The following is an 8,553-nucleotide window of genomic DNA, read 5'->3' as shown; positions in this document are numbered from 1 at the left end:
ATGCCTGTTCTGTAATTTTTGAAAACTTTACAGTTTGATCTTGTTTCAAGTCTAACTTAGTATTTGAGCTTTCGTAGACTCGATTGAGTCTCAAACAAGTTTAATTAATGCAAAATAACCATATTTATGAGATGTCTAATTGTTTAATTGATTTATTTTCGATAATTTTGACTAGATATTCCTGTAATAGTTGTGACATCCCGTAGCTTAAACCCAGCAATTGGGTCGAGTGAGGGGTGATACATAATTAGTTTATAGTATTGAGCTTTTATAAACTTGTATTAAACTTGAAATTATTGTATATTGCTTGAAACGAATGAAATAGGTGATATCTAAAGCAGTAAATTAGAAATAGGGTTTATAAGGGCATGTTTGATATCGAAATTTGTTAAATATTATTATTATAAGTATAATGAAATTTCTTTGAAAATTGCATTGAAGAGGGATGAGTTGATGTCAGTCTCGTACACATAATATGTTTATTTTGAAATGTGAAGCTTGATAACTTCGAGTTGCAAGTAGATATACATGTTTTGACATGTGCAGATAGATATACATGTTTACTTAGGGTAGAATTGTTAATGCTAATATTACATACTTAAATTATAGAATTACCACTAAGTGCTTTAATCAACATACAATTTGTTTTCTATGTGCGCAGGTTAGATTTAATTTGAGATTTTTGAGCATCAACCTCAGCATCCAATCCACAATCCCAATCTCAGCAGTGTTTGTTTGTTTCCAATAGTACTTATGTTTGGCATGTACCTAATAGGCTATGTTTTGTGGTAGTTGAAGGAAGTTATAATCAAATGTTATATTTTATACTCTAGTAGTAATATATATATGGTTGATATGCATATGCATAAAATTATAAGCAAATTATAATTCTCATAATTTGATAAATGTGTGAGATATTGATGGTTCCTTAAATGAAATAATTTTACGACCTTAATTGATAATGAATTTGTTGTATGTTATTAGGTGCTTACATAAATGAAACTTAGATTCAGATTGGTATGTTTAAAGAATGTATATTTGCTGATTTTATCGTACAAATTGTACTTTTTACTTGTGAATTGATCTTAGTTGATCTAACAACGAATGTGACATATTGTATCTCGAACCCGACAATTAGGTTGGCTATAGGGTGTTATTAGTCTAGCATGGTGTCCTTTTGTGGGACACGTGTTTGGATGGAGTTGGTTGTGAAGCGTCGGGACTGTTAGCTTACCAAATGCATTGTTTTGGGGAAAGGCTCTATAAATAGTCCTCTTCTTCAACATTTAGTTCTATTTGGTTCCTCTGAAATATTTGAAGTGCTTTGAAGCATTTCTAGTTCTCTTGCAATTTTGGATTTTTTTGAGTATTCTTCATTTTCTCTAAGTTCTTTCTTCTCATTCTTCCTTTCTATTCTTGTTGTTTCTAGTTCCTTCCCTTTTGTTTCTATTCTTGTTTTGCCTTATGCATTACTATTTACTAAAATTTGGACAAACCCTTCACGAGGACCACTAAGCCGTAACAACCTTATACAATTTAAGCAAGAAGAATGCCATAGCAGGACCACGCAATATTGTGTATGGCAACAAATTGCATGCAATGGACTTGTCACCTAGCTGACCACTTAGGCAGGCCTACCATCTGTATTGTTGATGACATGACACTACCAGACTGGGGACCTTCCCCTATATATTCCCCAGAGCATGAGGAACTAAAGATCGAACCTTCTTCCTCTCCAATAAAACCCTAAGTTCCTCAACCTTCTTTTTCTCCCTATTCTTTCCTTCTTAACTTCATACTTCAGCTTTCCGCTTGTCACAAGTGAACCGACCATCCATTGGTTACCACCTTTTCCTCCTTGTTAATTCCTTGCATCAATAGACAATATTCAAAGCAATTGGTAATTGTATCTTAGTTTGTATAAAGATTTTAAAATATATATATTATTTATATTGTAAAATAAAACTTATAGTATTGATAAATTATTTATCAAAATTAAAATATTAAATTTCAATATGAGATGGATTAATATTAGAGGTGTCCATAGGCCGTGTCGGATTTGGGTAGGTCCTATTAAAATTTTTAGGCCCAAGCCCAACTGACCCAAAAAATGGGCTTAAAATTTTTTCCAAACTCGACCTGGATAAAAATGTTGAAACCTGGGCCCGACTGGCTCGCCTGTATTACATTTTTATATAATTTTTAAAAAATATATAATACATAAAAAATACTAAAAACATTAAATAAATGTTTCCCAACAAATTAAAAATAAATTAAAAAATAATATGTACATTTAAATAACATTAAGACATGTGCAATTTAACAAGCAAATGCCTCTAAAAGTTATACAATGTCCAAATAATAACAACAAAATAGTAGCAATATAGTAGTAAAATGGTAGTAAAATAGTGAAAAAAAATACTAATAAAAAAAACAATAGCAGGAACAGTAAAAAAAACAACAATTTTTTGTATATTCAGGCCGAGCCGGGCTCGGGCAAAAAAAACCATTACTCGAAGCCAGGCTCGTTTTCTATACAGGCCTTATTTTTTGCCTAAGCCCATTTTTCAGGCCTATATTTTTACCAAAACCTTCCCACTTTTTGGGCGGGCCTTCGAACCCGACCTGACCCATGGACAGGTCTAATTAATATAATTTATTTTAAAAATTTTCATATTTTAATTTAAATAAAAATTGTTATAATTCATGAATTATTATCTCTACTAATATTAAGTTGTTTTATTGAGTTTGGTGTCATGAGTTTAAGTGACATCCACTCAGTTTACTAAATTGCCAATGAAGCACTTCCTATTTAAAATAAATTATTTTACTACTAGGGTATTTTTGTGTTTTTATATTAATAAAAAATAAAAAAATTGCATATGAATCTATTTGAACTATACCACTAACATTAATAACACCTTAATTTTACCATTTCAACCAAAATTTTATTTTGACTTTTTTATGCATTTTAATGCTATGAAGAAAATTGTTTTGCCATATCGTATGTATATCTTTACTATTATCTAAATGTATGACTCAGTTGATGTTACGATTTAACTAAACACCAACTCAATTAAGAAAATTACTAAAAAAAAATACTCTAAACAATTAATCTATACTATTATACGACAGTTTTGTCTTTTCGCACATTTATATAGAATTAATAAAAAATAAATTTAAATTAAAAAAATATGCAAACGGTGGGATTTGAACTCAAAATGAAAAAATATTAAACTTTGCATCCAACCAAAACACCATTATTATCTTACATTACAAATTTTTACACATATTTTTCCACCGACTTTTGTTTTATGTATATAGATAACGTCATTGCTTGAGCTGGTATCATGAGTCAACTCAATATTCTTTTTATAATTAGAATTTTCTTTTATCAATATGATATCTTTTTGACGAGCTATAAAAAAATAATAATACCATGATAAACAATTAGTGCATTTATTATTCTTAATTTTATGTATTTACCTATTTAGTTTCTTTTTGCTTACTTTTTAAACTCATCTTTTCATTTTAATTTCATTTCTCTCGCATATATGTTGTTATTTCAAATCATATGTGTTATGCTTTAAATTTAATTAATTTTAAATGCATGCACATATTTTAAATATGTGATTTTCATATACATACGCGTGTAATAAATTTTCTAATAAATATAAAGGGATAAATATTAAATTTATACATGAATTTTGTTTTAATGTGCAATATTCTAAATATGTGATTTTCACATACCTACGTATGTGATAGAATTTCTAAGAAATATAAAGGAGTAAATATCAAATTCATACATGAACTTTGTTTCAATGTGCAATACTATAAATATGTGATTTTCACATACCTACGCATGTGATAGAATTTCTAGTAAATATAAAGAGATAAATATCAAATTTATACATGAACTTTTTTCAATGTGCAATTTGATACATGAACTTTGATTTGGTGTAATTATTATACACATGAAACTTAAATTGTGGTTCATATGTATATATGAAATATTACTTTTGATTCAATTGTACACATTTAAGTAAATGAATACACACATTATTTTTCATATTGGATTAATACAATAGTTCAGGTATGTAATATATCAAAGTAAAATGGTGCTAATTTGGCAATGTTAATAGTTTCTGAAAATTAAATTAAATCAAAATTCCATGCATAAAATTGCATAAAATCAATGTTCATCTATGATATCGCACATTAGATCAAAGTTTTTGTATAGTTTTGATATTTATCCCTAATATAAATGATATTAAGTTGAGATATTGGTTGTGAGCTGGCTCTGAATTGGCCAAAGAAATATTGATAAAAGCCGGGTAAGTACTCAATGGCAATAACTTGCTCCTACCTTAAAAAGGTATAAAATTATCTCAAAATTGGAGGGAATGTTCATTAATGTATGGTGATGAATCATCCCATATACCATTTTCTTCGTAGGAAAAAAAAGTGAAAAAATAAATTAGAAAAAAATAAGGAAAAAATATAGGTTTATTTTTATGGGTAATTATTTAATACATTATTTATAAAAAAATTTAAGATTTTATAATTGGTTGAGATTGTGACAGTCATTACATTTATTTATATATTTGTATATATTTTTACTATAATTTATAATATATTTGTTAAATCCTCAATTTTTTATGGAGTCTAGAAAATTCCACCAATAATGTATGAAATAATTTTCCTATTAATATTATTATTTAAAAATTCACATAAACTATTATTAGGAAAACTATTTTGTACCCTATTAATAGAGTTTAAAGGTGTCACTTGTGAATGCGGTGAAAAAGTAAAATTTTAGTATTAAGAAAAGATGACATATATCAAAAGTATATTTGTAGAGTTATAACATTATATTGATTGTGTATTAAATACTAATTATTATTATTATTATTTATAAGTAAAATTATTTAACACACCTATTAACAAAATAGTCAATTGCGCTATTGGTTAAATGGCAACCTTTGTAGGTTTCAAGTTAATTGATATAAAGTACATGGTTTGATACTTATGTTTGTAAACCATTTTTCCACTTCTCTCGTGATAATGTAATTGTTTGCTAGTATACTCTTTTTTTTTTTGGCATAATTCTAATTTTTTTTCTTTCAACAGTTACATTTTTTAAAGTTAATTTTGGCATTTAATCTTTTAAAAAGAGCATGATTTGATCATAATCTTTTATGAAGAGTCGAAATAATGAAAATATTAACTAAAACATTAATTTTTAAACATGGTAACTCGCATGGTAATCAACATGTACTCCATGCTATTTTTTTATATCTTTTTTATATTTTTATATATTTGAATTATTTTCACTTTTAGAATATTTTTATAATTTTTAAATTATTTGTTGGTATGGCATATACGACAACTTATACCATGTTAATATGATGTAGATATAGGTTCGCATGCTAACATTATTTAAAATTTAATTTTTAGTTAACATTTCCATTATAAAAAATAATTTTACTCTTTTTAAAAGGTTAATGATCAAATTAAGCTAAAAATATCATACCTTAAAATATATAGCGTTAGATAAAATAAATAATTAAGGAATGACTTAGTTTAGATGGTTATGTAGTTAATACACACCTTCTCATTTCTTTTCTTTTTATTTTCAGCAAACTAGGATAAAAGTTACTCTAGATCATATATATTAAATGAAGTAGAAAATAAACAAGAGTAGGTAATAGCTTAAATGGGTAGGTCTTTGCACTTTCCCTTTGCTTTCCCAAATTCAAGTCATGCCACCCTCCTTCATTGTCCTTCTAATTTCAGCAATATGGGTAATTTACCATACAACTCCTTTAAAATTTGTTAAACCTAGTTATTTAATCCACTTTCCTAGTTATATTAGAATCTTGTTTCCCATTCTAACCTAGAGAGAATTGCTTCCCCCTAATTTTTATATTTCCTCCTATTTTCTTGTCTTCCCTTTACTTTTCATAATTATTTTCTCCATTGCCGATAATTATTTCGTTTCCTAAATCAAATCATCCCCCATTCCGTTGTGTTTTTATTGGTTTAGCAAATCATCGTCAATTTCATCCTTAATTTTTGCCAAGAGTCGGTAAGTTCAATTAAATCCAGGTAATCAATTCCAAATTCTCATAGACTTTACATCCGATGTTAATCTTTCATTCGAAATAATGGATCTTTTACGAATCTTGCCAGAATTCTCGGTAATCTTGATAAATCTTGAAAACTGTTAATAAATCTTACATAAATGTTGTTTGAAGGACCCAAGTTAAGTACCATAGATCAGATTGGAACATGGGGAACATTGCTTGAGACCCCGAAGACAACTATGTGTTCTTTTACAAGTGAATCAGGGCAAAATTATGCCTAGGATAGTGCCACATAGTTTGCCAGATGGACGTATGGGCCATCCGTGTAGACCACACGACCCCTCACATGGCCATGTCCCTTTGAAACCGTAGGTTTTTTGATTCTCACATGGCCTAAGACCCTCCACACGATCGTGTTTCCCATATAACTTGATTTTACAAATTCCACATGGCCACAGTCTATCAAGCAACCTAGCCACATGACTGTGTACCCCTTCACACGATCCAAGGCTTTCCACACGGTTCGGTCACACGACCATGTGTCCTATGTTTCTCAAATTTTATAGTTTTGCCCAAAATTTTATGTTTTGATTAGATTAGTCCCTATTGATTCCCACACTGTTTAATGTTTAATTTTTATTCAATTATGCCCTTGATAATATGATTAATGCTAGAATCTATGATCTAATTAATAGAATTAATACTATATTTGCATGAATTGTGAATAATACATATGTTTATTGCATCTAAATCTGTGATTGTACATAGAGCGTGCCTTATGTTACTGTTAAATTGAACACTTAAAAAGCATGACTTTCGCTATCGAGTTGATCTGTTATAAACATATTATTTTCTACTGTATTGAACTGTTATAGGCATATTGATTGCTACCATATTATTCTATTAAAAACATAATCAAATGCTACTATATTGATCCGTTTTGAGCTTGCTATATTGCATTACATGGGGTGGGACGATATGTACAGAGGAAGAAGTAACAATTTATCTACAAATATATTTGTTGTGCACCTACAACCTAATGGTAATATTTATCCTTTAAATTGGAAATATGTTGTACATCCACAACCCATCGACAACTTTTACTTGCAAATATGTTGTGCATCTACAGCCTAGCGACAGATTTTATCTGTGATATTTTGCTATGCACTCACAACCAATGGCAATTTTCATTTGTGAATTTTTGTTGTGTATCCACAGTCCAGTGGCAGATTTCATCTACGAAACAAGTGGTGGTTAAAGCACAACCTGGTGTGTAGGTGGTTGGAGTTTAGAGGAACTCCCATTGTGGTGTGTAGCGGTGGGGTAAGATCTTTTCTATTAAACCGAAACTGTATGACATTCATAAAGCATGTGCATACAAACTGAATTTTTCTGAGATGACAAATATATATATGTATACATTGATTGAAGTGGTATGAAATATCAATATTCTAAAATTGTTAGTATATTGTTCTATGAGTTGTGTTACTATATATTTAAGTGTTTGACTGGTTTACTTGTGATGGAACTCACACTGAGCTTCATAGCTCACTTTCTTTTTATTTCCATCTCTACAAATAACCCACCAGATTAGGACGCGAACATGACACTCTGAGGGAATTTGCTTGATTTTGTTTTTATTAAATATTTTAGATTTATCATTTGATACTTTCATTATTCAGAGACTGTAATGTTTTAATTTTAATTTATGGCATGGCACTTAGGAATTGTGTTTAAAAAGCATGAATACCATTTAATTTAATTTTAGGATACTGAAATATGTTATTTAATTATTTATTCATATAGTTTGATTAAATCTAAATTGAATATCACTTTTCCACTGCTAGATTGTAGATAAATTTTGACTAATAAATAAAATAGAAATTAACTAAGTTTACAATGATAATAAATTTTTTTCAAGAAAAATATTAGATTAATCATATTTCTGTCCAGTCATGAGTTTTTCTAAAAAATAAGTTAAGTTTTCTTCTAAAGATAAACAAATGTTTTGACAACTCCGATCATACTAGGCCATCTCGGTGGCCGATGTAATCTCCCGGATTCGAATCTAACGTCTAGGCCGGGTTGGGGAGGTTACAAAAAAAAAAGAGTTAAATTTACAAAAGATATAAATTTTGAGGGCTAATCTGGCATAATGCCAAAAATTATATGTCAAACTAAGAATTCGCTTGGTAGAGTGAAAAGAAAGATGAAAAGATGAAAAATTAAAAGGATAGAAAAATAAGAAAAATGAAAAATATAATTTTTCTTTCATAGGTGTACTTGGTAAGAAGAATGGAAAATGGAAAGAAAAAATAAATTTCTTTCCATCCATTACTTGGTAGAGTTGAGAAATGAAAGGGAAAAAAAAATAAAACATTTGAAAAATGTAAAATTTTAAACTAATATAAACATCTCTCTTATTTTCTCTCCTCTCATCATTCAAATTTGGAAGAATTGTGGTGCG

Source organism: Gossypium hirsutum, chromosome A13 (assembly GCF_007990345.1).
Source record: "Gossypium hirsutum isolate 1008001.06 chromosome A13, Gossypium_hirsutum_v2.1, whole genome shotgun sequence".
In the NCBI taxonomy this organism is placed as follows: domain Eukaryota; kingdom Viridiplantae; phylum Streptophyta; class Magnoliopsida; order Malvales; family Malvaceae; genus Gossypium; species Gossypium hirsutum.
This window is presented reverse-complemented; position numbering follows the sequence as displayed.